Genomic DNA, 14,919 nt, shown 5'->3' with positions numbered 1-14,919 from the left:
CAGGGAAGTCCCTCAAATTTATTTTTTTATCACTTGTCCTTTTGGTGTTTTTGGTATCTAAGAAATCATTGCCTAACTCAAGGTCACTAAAATTTACTCAGTGTCTCTTCTAGTAGTTTTGTAGTTTCTTTACACTTAGATCTAGATCATTTTTGGTTAATTTTCTGTATAGTTGAAGTAGGGGGTCCAGTTTTATTCTTTCATGTGGATATCCAATTGTCCCAGCCCCATTTGTTGAAAAGACTATTTTTTCCCCACTGAATTGTCTTGGCAGCCTTGCAGAAAATCAGTTGACCACAAATGTAAGGGTTTATTTCTGGATTCTCCATTTTCTTCCATTAATCTATATGTTTATCCTATGCCAATACCACACTGCCTTGATTACTGTAGTTTTGTAGTGAAGTTTGAAGTTGGGAAGTGTAAGTTCTCCAATTTTGGTCTTCCTTTTCAAGATTGTCTTAGCTGTCATCTTTACCTTTTGATTTATAATTTTTGGCTCTTCTTTAAGAAATCCTTTTGGACTCCAAAGCCATAAAATATTTTTCTATGTGTTTTTCCAAAAGTTTTATTATTTACCCTTTTCAGTTAGACCTTTGATCTATTCGGAATTTACTTTAGCACATGGTGGGAGGTAGGGGGTCTAGCGTCATGCATTTAAATTGTATTAACACTTTTTTTTTAAAGTCCATTCTTTCTTCAACTGATCTGCAAAGCAAGCCTGTTACAAATCAATTTTCCATTTAGGCAGGGTTCTGGTTGAATGTTCTATTCTGTTCCGTTGGTCATTTTTTCTACCCCTGAACCAGCAGCACCTTTCCTTAATTACTACATATTTTAATAAGTTAATCTGTAGGGCAATTCTCCCCATCTTGTTCTTCTTCACAAGTGTATTTTTGGCTCTTACATATCAATTATGGATACAGCTTGACAAGTTACACACATACATACACACACACAAACTTCATTTGGATTTTGACTGAAATTGCACTGAATCTATAGATCAATTTGGGAAGAAATTATTTTAAAAATAATATTGAGTCTTATACTCAATAAACATGATACATCTCTTTACTTCCTTACACAGTGTGGTAAAGTTCCAGGGGTATCTCTCATCCTGAGATCCATTTAGATCTTCTTTTCCTTTATGCTACCTGCCTTGTTCCTGAACTTAAAGAGACTGCTTTCAACATAACCAATTAAGAATAATGTTAGCTGCTGTATTTGGTAGGTAACTTTTATCTGGTTAGAAAGGTCCTTTTTATTCCTTGTTTGTTAAGAAGAATTTTTTTTAAATCGTGTGTTGAATTTTATCATACATGCTTTGCTTCTAATATTAAACTAATCCTGGATTTGTGAAATATACCCATCCTGGTAATGATGTGTTATCACTTTTACATACGTCAGATTCCATTTCCTAACTGAATTTATTTAAGACTTTCACTATTAAGATTTTCACTTTGGTCAGGACAGGTCCTTTACTGTCTTAGGTTACACTGACATATTGATATCAAAGTTATACCAATTTTATAAACAAAATTGGGGAGTTCACCTCTTTTTCTATTCTCCGATATCGTTTATATAATATTGGAACTGTTTGTTACTTGACTGGTAGAACTCTGGGTCTGAAGTTTGCTCTGCAGGAAGATTTTAATTGACTGACAATGTATTTCATGGCTATAGAACTACTTTTCAGAGATTCACTTTCTTCTTGAGATAGCTGGAGGAAGTTATATTTTCTAAGACCATCAATTTTCATCTAATTTTCAAAGTTGTTAGCATAAACTTGTTAATATCTTATCTTTTTAATGTTGGAAGCATTTCTAAGCCTCCTTTTTCATTCCTATTATTGTTTATTTGTGCATTCTCTTTTTTTCTTGATGAATCTTGCTAGAAGTTTGCTGTTGTTATGACTCTTACATTGGCCTTGTATAAATTTGTTTACTATGTTATTACTTTCCTCTTATTATATTACTGTCTCCTTCCATACATTTTGTTTATTCTGCTGTTTCTTTTCTAATTTCCTAAGTTTTGTGCTTTGAGCATTAATTTCCAGCCTTTCTTCAATTCGAACAGAAGGAGTTAAGACAATAAATTTCCCCTGAAGCTCTGTTTCGCTGTCATTTTTCACTTATAGAATTTCCACTTAGTTCTGTTTTTCTAGTTTCCATTTCTCTACTGAGATTCCCCACCTGTTCACTCACACTTTTCAAGGAAAACTTCATCTTTTGCTTTTAACCCTTGAACATATTTATAACAGCTGCTTTAAAGTCCATGTCTACTTATTCCATCATCCAGAGTCACTTATGTTTCTATTGACTATCTTGTCTCTTGATTAAGGGTCACATTCCCCTGCTTCTTGAGTTACTTTTCTACGAGTTTCTTCCTGTGTGTGGAACAATTTTGGGGGCCACACTGTGAGGAACTGTATGATACTGTCTTTCTTTAAAGTGTGTTGAGTTTTTTTTCTGGCAGGTTGTTGATTACACTGGCTCACCTTGATCCTACACCGGTTTTGTCCTTAATGTAGGCATGGACCTTACTGGAGTTTCAGTTGAATGTTCAAGGTACTCAGTAAGATCCCTCCAGTCTGAACGGATTGGATTCCACACTCTTTCAGCAGTGGTATTTCTGTTAATGCTCTTAGTCCCCTAACAGTCACTACTGGCAGGCCTCTCATGGTCTTGACTTGCATATGGGCAGCCCACCACATAGCCATAGTCCTGAAGATGACCCCCTGTGAGATTCCCCTCTTCACAGCTCTGTCATTTCGGGTATACTGACCCACAAATTACAGCCACCTCAGCAGCCCAAATCTGACCTCTGCCTCTTCTACTCAGCAAGGCTGCTGCTCTGCACTTGGGCCCACCTCCCTGTACCACACATCAAAAAGCGCTCCCAGGGCTTCCCTGGTGGCGCAGTGGTTGAGAGTCCGCCTGCCGATGCAGGGGACACAGGTTCGTGTCCAGGTCCGGGAAGATCCCACATGCCGCGGAGTGGTTAAAAAAAAAAAAAAAAAAAAAAAGCGCTCCCGTTCAGAAAGGCAAGGTAAACATGCAGGTCACCTCACATGTTTCCCTTATGTTAAGGATCATTGCCCTGTGCTGCTGTCCACTGCCTGAGAACACTTGCTTTGTATATTTTGCTACTTTCATAGTTGTTTGTGGCACAAAGCTAAGCCCAATATTAGTTACTCTAGCAGGTCTAGAAGCAGCAATCCCCATCATTTTTTAATATGCAATATTTTTATCATTCAGTTTAAAGATTTCCAAATTACCATTATTTTCTTAGTGGTTCATAAGTATGTTTCTTAGTCTCCAAACATGAACTTTTAATATTTTTTCAGTGCATATTTCTTTCTTAATCCCGATGTGCTCAAAGTAAGCAATATATATGATACCATTCTCTGGAAATTTGTGCAGACTTCCAATACATGGTCACAAATATTCCGCTTGAAAAACGTGTATTCTGCAGTTTTGGGGTGGAATGTTCTATATGTGTCCATTGAATCAAGTATATTCATTGTTTTGTTCAAATTTTCTATATTCTTGTTGATTTTTTTTTTTTTTTGTCTGCTTGATCTTTCATTAAGAAATGGATGTTAAAATCCTTCATTATGATTGTGGGATTTGTCTCCAATTCCTTATTGTTCCTGGTGATTCTTTTATCATATCTAGCAACCTCTTTATTTTTAGTAATGCTCTTTGCTTTAAATTCTTACTTTTTTCTGATATTAATAGATTTATACTAGCTTTTCTATTTGCCTGATATATCTTTTCCATGCTTTTGTTTTCAACCTTTCCAGATTCTTACTTTCAGCTATAGCTTTTGTGAAGATTTGTAGACATTCAGTTCAATCCTGTTTCACTGCTGTGAAACAGGCGTCCCCCAGCAACATTTGGCAATAATAGTTTGTCATAAAGATATGCTTCTTCCTTCATAATAGTTTTCTCATTTTTTGTTCAGTTTTGGAAATTGGTAAAACATAGGGAAGATGAGCAGCTGGAGGGTAGAAAGTGACTGAGTGTATTAGAATGCCACGGAGAAAAAAATGTATAATAAATGAAGAAAATTCAAACTGTGGGAGTGATCTTCAGATGAAATCAGACATTACATGAGAGAATTAAGGATAAGAGAAAACAAGAAATTATGGTTTTAGAATCTGTAAGAAAGGGTAGGCTTTACATAGTGCAATTTCAAGCTAAAGCCAGTACAACACCCAATGCCTGGACTAAAAGGATCTGAAATGCCCATGATCAGGACTGTAAAAGACCACTAAAAGGATATAAATATCCAAAACTTATAAAGCAAGACTTGGAGATCAAGTAATAAGCATAATTTTGATGAGAATCTGTATTTGCATATCTATATGTAATCTGCACCTGAGATTTTTGTATTCTAAATGGCTTATTGTATATGCTACGTGCTGGTCAACTATGATTCACGACTCTCCTTCCCAAACCTTCTCTTCTTCCAGTATTCCTTATTTAAATAAATGACATCCCCCCATTTGGTTAACCCAGAAGTCTGGAAGTAGCCTTGATTCATCTTTTCCTCGCAATCAAAGCCTATTGATTCTGTCTCTTAAGTATCTCTTGAATCAGTCCACTTTTTCCTCCTCTTCTCTTCCAACTTCCTAACTCATTTCCTCTAACTGCCTCCTAACTGGTTTCTCCACATATATTTGTACAGCATCCTCTCCTCCATTCTGTACATAGTGCCTAGAATGATCTTTGAAAAATGCAAGTGACTGTGTCACTTCCCTGCTTAAACATATAAAACAAAAAATTAAACAAACAGAAAACTTCAGTGGCTTCCCTCCTATTACTCTCAGAATAGAGACCAAACCTACAATAAGGCCTCAGAGATCTGGCTCCTGTCTCTCTCACTGCAGCCCTGCTGGCTTTCCTTTCAGTACTTCAAAATCAGTTCAGTGCTGTTTCCTCTGCCTAAACCACTTTCCCCTCTGTTCTTCGCCCAGCCCACTCCTCCTCATTTTTTCTTGTTTTAGCTTTGATATCTCTAAAATCCATTCTGACCTCCCAAATAGGTTACACAATCCCCTGTTGAAAGCTCCCACAGGGAGCTTTCTGCTACTGCACAATCTCACTGCACTTATAGATACTTGTATAATGTTGGTGTCCCTTGCTCTCTTAACAGTTCCATGAGGGCTGGACCTTGTCTGTCTCATTCCTCTTTGGATCACCAGTCCTTAGCATTACTTGGCACATGGTAGGATCTTAATATTTAGCAAATGATCAAAACACGAAAAGAAAGAAAGAATGAATGATCATTGAATAGAGAATTTGTGATACGGTGAAGGAGTATAAAGCAAAGCTCTAGTCCTCAGGTAGAAATCTAAGGAAATTCTCCCTTCAGAGAAGGATTAGTAATTAACATAGGGAACAATCGTTTGAAGGGCCACAGGAATGGTTCTTTTATGATTCTTTATTTTTCCCTTTGTTCGGGTTTCTGCCTGGAACAACCAGGCTCAGGATTTTGGTATACTCAAACCATACCAGTAAAATGCAGAAGGAAGGTAATCCGTATCCCTAGTTTTCAGACGAGGCAATTAAGTTCAGAGATCAAAATTACTGTTCATGGTCTCAAAGAAATTTTGTGACCTTTGAACTAAGATGATGCTATATGTTTTCTGCGTTTGACATTGAGGTATGGCCACTATTCTAAAACTGTTTTTATGATTAAATAAGGCCTGTGAGTAGACAGTCTGATACTGAAAAATTAATCATTCCAAATCCTAAAAATGTTTCCAACTGAATGTCAGTATAATGCAGTAATCCTTCCTTCCTGAGGTAACAACATTGTTCTCAAAACAGAGATCTTGCCTCATAAAATACATCATGACTAGGGTGAACTGAATTATGAAAACAAAACTTTTTATGCATCAGACTTCCAAGTTATCTGTGTCACCGAAGTGCAATTCTCTCTAAATTTGTAATTCTCTTTTCTTTGGCCCAGCTCTTCCAAAATAGCTTCCTAGCAGCGTCATGCATTTTCCTTTAAACATGATGTTCTGGTTGTATGACTAACACTGACCAAATCTGCCCTGACGAGAGTCTTCCTCACTGCTTGACCAAGCCTGTCATCAATTCCCTTAAATGCAGGGGTGTTCAGTGATCTCTCAGACACTCCTCCTTGGGGTCTGGGTGTGGCCTCACAATCTAGCCAAGTAAGTTTGAGAGAGTCCAGTAAACTCTTTGGGCTGATTTCATTTTTTTTGCGTCAATCATTATCATCTAATTGTTGAGACACTTGGTCATTTTAAGGAAAAACTGACAGAATTTACTCAAAATGTTTGTGCAATGTAGCCTAGTTCCATGGCAACGGAAAGTAAATCACTGGAAGAACAAAATTTTTAGTGGAAGAATCATGTTAAGGATGTAACTAAGAAAAGTCTCTATTCAAACTATACCTCACATCGGCCAATTACTTGAAAAAAGTACCTAAAGTATTTTTGAGCCAGCTCTCTAATCCTCAAAACTTTGAAATTGCTTGTGGATGTACTATTTTGTGTAGCTTACTTTTTTCTTTCTTTTACATTCTCAACATAGCAACATGCTGTAAGAATGATTAGGGACTGATGTTGTATTTAACAAGGTCATCACTAAGTTTTATTTCTCATTCTATAATTTTCATAGAGAATGTATGTCTAATCACATTAAAGGAATGATAGAAAGGGAGATAAAAAGGTAATGATTAAGAGTTTAACAAATAATAAGAAAAATAAGACTAACATACACAAGTATGCAGGGGTAAACAGCAATATGTAATCAAATGCTAGATTGTTTAGTACCCAGACTTAGTGAGGATGCAGAGAAATAAACAAGTTAAAACATTGTTTCTGAGGAAGTAACTTGATAAAATCTTTCTTTTTTAGTTGAGAAGGTCTATTAAATTTTCTGTCATGATTTTGTTTTTCCAAAATACAGGTATAAAATTTGGATGTGGGTTTTACAACCAGGGCTACTTTTTCATTTTTAACTTTTATTCATGGAAAATTTTAAACACATACGAAAACAGAAAAATGCATTTTCATGTACACATCACCAAACCACACTAATCATTTTATTTTCTTGAAACACTCATCCTCTAGAAATAATCACAAGGCTGACTTCTTCATACCTTTCAGAATTTAAATCAAATCACCTCAAAGAGGCCTTCCATGATCATTCTATTTAAAAGTGTATCCTCAGAATACCCTCTACATTTCCCCTATTTCACACCATAATATTTATTACTTTCTAACATATTGTACTTTAAAAATATTATATTTCCTATCTGTTTGCAATGCAGTAAACTATATGAAAGTAGGGATTATCAAATGTTTTCTTCATTGGTATATCCCGTACCTAGAACATTTAAAACAGACATTGGCATTTAAAACAGACACATAGATCAATGGAACAAAGCAAAGTACCCAGAAATAAACCCATACATGTATGATAAATTAATTTACAACAAACAAACAAGAATATGCAATGGGTAAAGGATAGCCTCTTCAATAAACAGTGTTAGAAAAAGCAACAACTACATGCAAAAGAACGAAACTGGACCCCTATCTTACATCCTACACAAATATCAACTCAAACTGGATTAAATACTCAAACATAAGACCTGAAACCAGAAAACTCCTAGACGCAAACATGGGGTAAGCTCCCTGACATCAGTCTTGGCAGTGATTTTTTAGATTTGATACCAAAAGCAAAAATAAACAAGTGGGACTACATCAAACTAAGAAGCTTCTGTACAGCAAAGGAAACCATAAACAAAATGAAAAGGCAACCTACCAAATGGCAGAAAACATTTGCAAACTATATATCTGACAAGAGGTTAATATCCAAAATATATAAAGAACTCATACAACTCAATAGCAATCTCCCCCCAAAACAAAACAAACCCCCCCCAAAAAAAACAAAACCCCAATTTGATTAAAAAATGGGCAGAGGAGCTGAATAGACAGCTTCCAGTGCAGACATATGTAAGGCCAACAGGTGTATGAAAAGGTGTTCAATTGTCACTAATTGTTAGGGAAATGCAAATCAAAACCATAACGAGATATCACCTCACACCTGTTAGAATGGCATCATCAAAAAGACAGATAACAAGCATTGGCAAGGGTTTGGAGAAAGGGGAACCCTTGTGTTCTACAGGTGAGAATGTAAATTGGTGCAGCCACTATGGAAAACAAAATATTAAAAACAGAACTACCATATGATCCAGCAATCCTACTGTGGGTATTTATCCGAAGGAAACAAAATCTCTATCTCATACATCAAAAGATATATGCACCCTCATGTTCATAGCAGCGTTACTGACAATAGCCAAGACATAGAAACAACCTGTGCATCCACTGACAGGTGAGTAGATAAAGAAGTTAAGGCATGCATGCACGTGGTGGAATATTACTCAGCAATAAAAAAGAAGAAAATCTTGCCATTTGTGAAAACATGGATGGACCCTGAAAGCATTATGCTAAGTGAAAAAAGTCAGACAGAGGAAGACAAATACTATATAATTTCATTTATATGTAGAATCTAAACAAAAGACTAATTCATACATACAGAGAACAAATTGGTGGTTGCCAGAGTAGGGGGATGGGGGGTGAAATGAGAGGAAGGTGGTCAAAAGATACAAACTTCCACTTATAAGATAAATAAGGCCCAGGGATATAATGTGATATATGGTGACTATAGTTAACAGTATTGTACTATATATCTGAAAGTTGCTAAGAGAATAAATCCTAAAAGTTCTCATCACAAGAAAAAAATCTGTAACTATATGTGGTGATAGATGTTAGCTAAACTGACTGTGGTGATCATTTCCCAATATATACATATATCAAATCATTATGTTGTACACCTAAACCTAATATAATGTTATATGCCAATTATATCTCTATTAAAAAAAGAATCCATAAAATAAATAAAAATCACCAGAGGACACACCAACGGTTCTATTAAACTAGAAGGTGACGTTGTCACCTGGCTACCTTGGGCTGCTCTTTGCAACAAGAAAAAGGGTCACTGTCTGGTCAGAGTGACTGACTTTGTTGAAGAGGAATTGGGTTCCTATGGCACAATGAGGGTAAGGAGTAGTATGTCTCAAATGCAGATCTTTGGGGGTACCTCTTAGAACTCCTGTGGTCTCTGATACATTTTATAATTAATTGTTTCACTCTGATAAATGATAAAATTTACAGGGTTCTTTTGCTCAGGAGGAGCTCATTGTAAACATAGGGCCAGAAGTCTGAAAGAAAACAAGGCTATATGTTTAAGATTAGTGGTGTTTATTTTTGTTTATGTCTTAATTCTTTTGTATGTTTAAGGGTAAAAACAAGGATACAGAGATATTTGAAGTTATGAGAATACATCAATCAGCAAAAGAGTTATCTGAAATTTAAGTCTCACAAATAAGCAGAAAATATTATTTCTGGCAGACTATATATGGTGTTAATTCTTTGAACCGTATTAAGAACAATTTCAATCAGTTGAAATTTATGGTACAAGGCAAGGAATGGGAGCTACTAGCTACGTAACTTCGGCAAATTACTTAACATCTCTGAAACTCTTTCCCAATCTGTAAAATGAGGGCACGTGCTAGTTAGGTAAGACGCTTTGTAAGTGGGAGTTCAGAGAAAAGTCAGTTTTCTTCTCCTAACCCAGAGTTTCTCAACTTCAGCAATACTGACATTTCAGGCCAGGTAATTCTTTATTGTGGGGAGCTGTCCTCTGTATTGTAAAACATGTCGCAGCATGCCTGATCTCTACCCATATCTACCCTCTATCATCTGGAGAGATGCCAGTAACACCTCTCACCCAGACTTGAGGTTGAAAATGACCACACATTGCCAACTGCCTCCTGGGTGGCAAAATCGCCGCAGCTGAGAATCATTGTCCTAACCCCCGTGTTCATCCAAAAAGGATCTGAGCGAGAAATAAAACGTAGTCTCAGAGTAGAATGCAGGGGTCCCACCTCACAGAGGCAGGATGTGCGACTCAGAAAACTGGGGATGAGGAGATTCGAGCCTCCAGCGAGTAGCCAAAGTCCTAATCAATGAAAGAACTGACTACGAAGCGAAGGTGCAACGAGGGGCAAACGAAGAGGGAAGAGGCCGAGACTCTGGTCTCTGGGAACCAAAGATGCACACACTAGTCACCACTTACAGTGCTTAGCTGACTCCGAGGCAGAATTATGTCCAGTTAAGCCGAGATGCTGAGGCCGCGGGGGAAGCCTCAGGGAGCGAGGAGCAGGCGCCGCGCGGTGCCAGGACTCGTTGCCGGCACGCCTGCCTGGTGGAGTCCCCACGACGTCTCAGCCGCCGCCTCACGTGCTGACGCCGACCGCAGGCCCCGCCCCCGCCCGGCCCCCAGGCTCTCGACCCCGCCTCCGCCCGCAGTTGCCTCCTCCGCCTGCAAGCGGCCCTACGTAAGCGGGCAGGGGCGGGCTGGAGGTGTCGGTGCTGCCACGTCCTGGCGGCGGCTCGCGGAGCGGCGGCCTTGCGGGAGACTGTAGAGCCGGAGGTGGAGGAGGTGGGGCTGCCGCTGAAGCCGGATGTGGATCTAGTGCTGTGTACCCGGGTGGGTGAGAATCCGACGGGCCTGGAGAGGAGCGCCGACTGCAGGTCTCTACGGGTGAGGGGGACCGGGGGTCGGGGAGAGAGAGCGGGGCCCGGCCGGATGCCCTGGGTGCCGGCTTGGGCTTGCCCTTCAGGTTTATCAAACAGGTGTGACTGCTACCCCCGGGCGAGGCGGGCTAGGCCCGGTCCGGGGCGGGGGGAGGTTCCGTTCGGGGAGCTGGGCATTTATCTTCGCCAGCTGGGTGCGTATGAGGGCGTAGAGGGCAGTTTGGAGCAAGTTGAGCGGACACACGTGTGGAGCAGAGGTTAGGGATGATGGCCAGTGGTCCAGCCGTGCAGGAGGTGGCCCTAGCAGGCAGGAACAGAGACTGAGGTCGAAACTAATTTTTCGTTCGTCAGGCTTTAGCGTGGGGGATTGAGACAGTTGTTCACAGTCTCTGCCGCCATCGGTTTTGAAATGGGCACGAACGCCTCTGGCCCTGTTTTCCACCGTTCCTTTCCGCGTAGCACCCCACGGCGGTCAGGAGCCACTTGAGGACATGATTCGGCTCCGAAGATCACCTGCACTGACTAAATCGGGGTTTTCACCGCAGGAAAGACGGACATCCTTTGTCTCTTCCGGGGGCTTCTACCCCTAGAAACACTGAGTACTGTGATTTCTCTTATAGGAGCTGTTTATGTAAGTCGAACTCTTAAAATTTCATAAAAAATTGAAGGGCGACTATAGTTTTGTTAGGATATACACTCGTGAATAAATCCTAGAATGGACCTCAAGAAATCATTTAGGTCAGTTTCATTAGGCAGGATTCACTGACATTTTTTAGAATAGGGGAGACACCTTCCTGTCTGGCACGATGATGTAAATACTGGCTTCTATTGAGTATGGTACTGTAGAGCTCAAGACGGGAGAACATCGGAGGATTTAGTCCCAATTCACTCATTGGCTGTGTTACCTTGGGGTCAAGTACTGAAAGCTCCACGTGCTCCAGCTTGCTCGTGGGTAGACTGGGAATAATGCCTAAGTCACAGGGATCAAATAAACTATCAGGAAATTTTAAAATTCTCAACTGAAGTGTAATTGCATAATTTAATAAATATAGCTAGGCCTATTAAAATCATCACCGAATGAAGTGTTCTTTAGATTCACAATTCAGTCAAATTACTATTGAAATAGTTATAAAATGTATGTAGACGAACCCCAAAGTCTCAAACAGCACACGGGCCCCCTTCCTGCTTTAACCATGTACTGAAGTCATACAGTAATGCCCCGAAAGCTCCTGAGATATGTAAAGTCCATTTAGATTTGACCTCAGATTGTTTTTTTAAATTTTTATATCAACTTTTGAAATCTTCATTCCCAGTATCTTATTACTTGTTGCTCTCAGTTGCTTGATTCTAGCAGCAGCTCCTCCCCACGTATATTCTAGTGCACTATAGATGCTGAGAAACCTGTTGAAACTATGTCCAAAGAATGGTCAACCGACTGAAAACCTGATGTGATCTTAGTAAAAATGAATTTGGTGTATGGTTTTTGTGATATCACTTGTAGCAGTTTGGTAATCTTTTTTTCTTCTAGATATTCTGAAATGTGATCTCCAGATAAGTCTTTTTTTTTTTTTTTTTTTAACCAGATAAGTCTTATACCATTAGTTATTCATTCACTAGGCATTTATTGGGCTAAGGTTAGGCATATATGGGCCTTTAAATGCTTGTTAACTTAGTAGTTAAACAGAAAAGGTACTTGAGAAATACTTAAGAAGGGTTAGGGTTTACTTTTTAAAATTAATCTAAAATCTTCAAAATAAGACCCCAATGAGGGAATTCCCTGGCGGTCCAGTGGTTAAGACTCGGCACTTTCACTGCTGTAGGCCCAGGTTAGATCCCTGGTTGGGGAACTAAGATCCCACAAGCAGCGTGGCCAAAAAAACCCAAAAAAGCAAAACCAAAAGAAACAAAACAAAATAAGACCCCAATGATAATGGTGAAATTCAGCTTCAAACAACTGTGCGTTTCTGTTTACTGAAATTTCCTATATTGTGGTACCTGCGGGCACTTTAAGATGCTGAAAATTATTTCTTTTGTAAACCAAATAAATTTACCTGTTTTGCTCTTTTATAAATGCTTTTGAAATTTAGTATCAAATCACATCTTACTTTAACTTGCCCAGCATATTAATTGGGCACCAGCAGAATTTACTGTATGGGGACAGAATAAGATAAAAAAAGGTAACCTTAAGTATGGCTCTGTTTTGTAAAATAGCTCATGTAAACATTTTGATATTAATTTTTTTAAAGATTTTTTTGATGTGGACCATTTTTAAAGTCTTTATTGAATTTGTTACAATATTGCTTCTGTTCTATGTTCTGGTTTTTTGGCCACGAGGCATGTGGGATCTTAGCTCCCCAACCAGGGATCAAACCTGCACCCCCTGCGATGGGAGGCTAAGTCTTAACCGCTGGACTGCCAGGGAAGTCCCTTGATATTAATTTTTGATTGCCATAAGAATATGGATTCTTATTTCTATCCAGAATGCATTAAGTACTTTAGCCTGAAATTCTTACTTTCCAAATATAAGTGCTGCTTTGACTAAATTTTAAACTCTTGCACAATAAAGTAGAGAATTCACCTTCACTAGTGCCTCTGTAGTACTACAGAGTATAGAGTCTGGAGTCACGCAGGAATGGTTGCATAATTTGTGGCAACATTAACAATTTCGACAGTGGCAGCAGAGAATTAAGTGCGGGGCCCTGTGTCCTTGAAGCTGGCCCTGGTTGCGAATCCTCACTGTTCCTTATTTGCTCTGTTATCTTGAGCTAGTTACTGTGCCTGCTTTCTAGTCTGATAGATCTTTCATTGTATTTTCATTTGTATATAAAGTACTCAATAAATATTAGCCAGTATCATTTATTTTTATCATTCATGGAATAAGACCATCGATTAAAGAAAAGCACAGGAAAATATTAGTATTTACTGTTTAAAATCCTTTAAAGGCTTCATAATCCTAATTCTCCTCCTGTGTACCTCCCCTCTCTCTCAGAAATTATTAACCCTATTTTGCGAGTTTTCTAGGCACATTTCATTGTAAACTCAGGCAACTTTATAGGAAGAAGAAATCTAGTTAACTTTAAATTATCTTAATGTCCATCCACATTTCCTTTTGAGCTTTCTTTAAACTTCATGCTTACAACTGTATGTTAAATAGCATGAACATCAAAATGTTTAAATGGTATGTTGTCTTGAAGAACTTAAATTTGTAATACTTTCTGACTTCTGCACTTAGTGTACACATTTTACTTTATTGATAAATAAAGGCAGACTTCTGCCTGTTTATCTGTATACCTGAAAAACAATTTTGTTATCCATCTTTCAGATTAGAGTACTCTCAAAAGCCTCAGGGGTCCAATTATCAGGGACAAATACTAAAGTGCATGCACTAAAATTAATCTACAAAAAAATCTGTTTCAAGTGGACCATAAGCTTGTTAAATTTTATGAATGATTGTTTTGATCATCACAATTTCCTTACATTACTATTCTTAGATCCAGGCATAGTTTTTACAGCATAACATGATTTGAGTCCTTTTTGAGGGAAAGAAAACAAACCTCTCAGTATTCTACATAGTAACTATTATTTATTTTTTTTTGTATCTATTATTTTTAAAGTTCTTTCTTTCCTTTCCAAGAATGCTTTCAGTTTAACATAAACATAATAGATCATCTTTTTGTAGCTCCTGTACCCAGCACAGTGCCTGACTCATGAATTAATTTAAAGGTGAACAAAGTTAACAAGGACGTATAAAAATAAATTTTAAATTAGTTGCTAACTGAAGTATCAGTGTATCTTGTTGAACACTTGCCCTGTGCCAGGCACTGTTAGGTACTTGTATACAGTAATTCATTTCTTCTAACAGTTTCATCTCCATTTTACAAATGAGGAAACATTCTCAGTTTAACTTCCTTAGCCATCATCACACAGTTGATGTTTGAACACCAGGTCTGACTCCAGAGCTCATGCTCTTTCCACGTCTAGGTTTCAATTTCAGCTTTGCTAATTCTGTGACCTTGGGCAAGTTACTTGTCTACACCTGCATTTCCTCATCTGTTGAAATGGAGATAATAATCATCCCTACCCTGTAGGATTGTTATAGTAAGTGAATTAGTAATGTGTAAAGTTCTTTGAACAATGCTGGCACATAAGTGCTGAACCAATGTTAACTTCTATTATTACATCACAGTACCTTCCCAAAGCCTCTGCTATACTGCAGCAGAGTATATATATATATACATATATATATATATATATATATATATATATTATATATATAA

General features: G+C 38.2%; 1 protein-coding gene across 3 annotated transcripts in view; it reads left to right on the top strand.

The window, feature by feature from the left end:
• The first annotated feature begins 10,467 nt into the window (after nt 1-10,467).
• Nucleotides 10,468-14,919, top strand: part of GNPNAT1 (glucosamine-phosphate N-acetyltransferase 1) — a 14,919-nt gene continuing 10,467 nt past the window's right edge. Inside the window, exon 1 of one of the 3 annotated variants that reach the window (XM_024734780.1) lies at nt 10,468-10,649. The gene's annotated coding sequence lies outside the window, so the exon portion shown is untranslated. Of the gene's footprint in view, nt 10,650-10,830; nt 11,274-14,919 lie in introns of those variants that run through there. The other 2 variants (XM_024734781.1, XM_024734782.1) reach the window with 2 other exon arrangements.

This window comes from Neophocaena asiaeorientalis, unplaced genomic scaffold (assembly GCF_003031525.2).
Source record: "Neophocaena asiaeorientalis asiaeorientalis breed wild unplaced genomic scaffold, Neophocaena_asiaeorientalis_V1.1 scaffold547, whole genome shotgun sequence".
NCBI classification, from domain to species: domain Eukaryota; kingdom Metazoa; phylum Chordata; class Mammalia; order Artiodactyla; family Phocoenidae; genus Neophocaena; species Neophocaena asiaeorientalis.
This window is presented reverse-complemented; position numbering and strand designations above follow the sequence as displayed.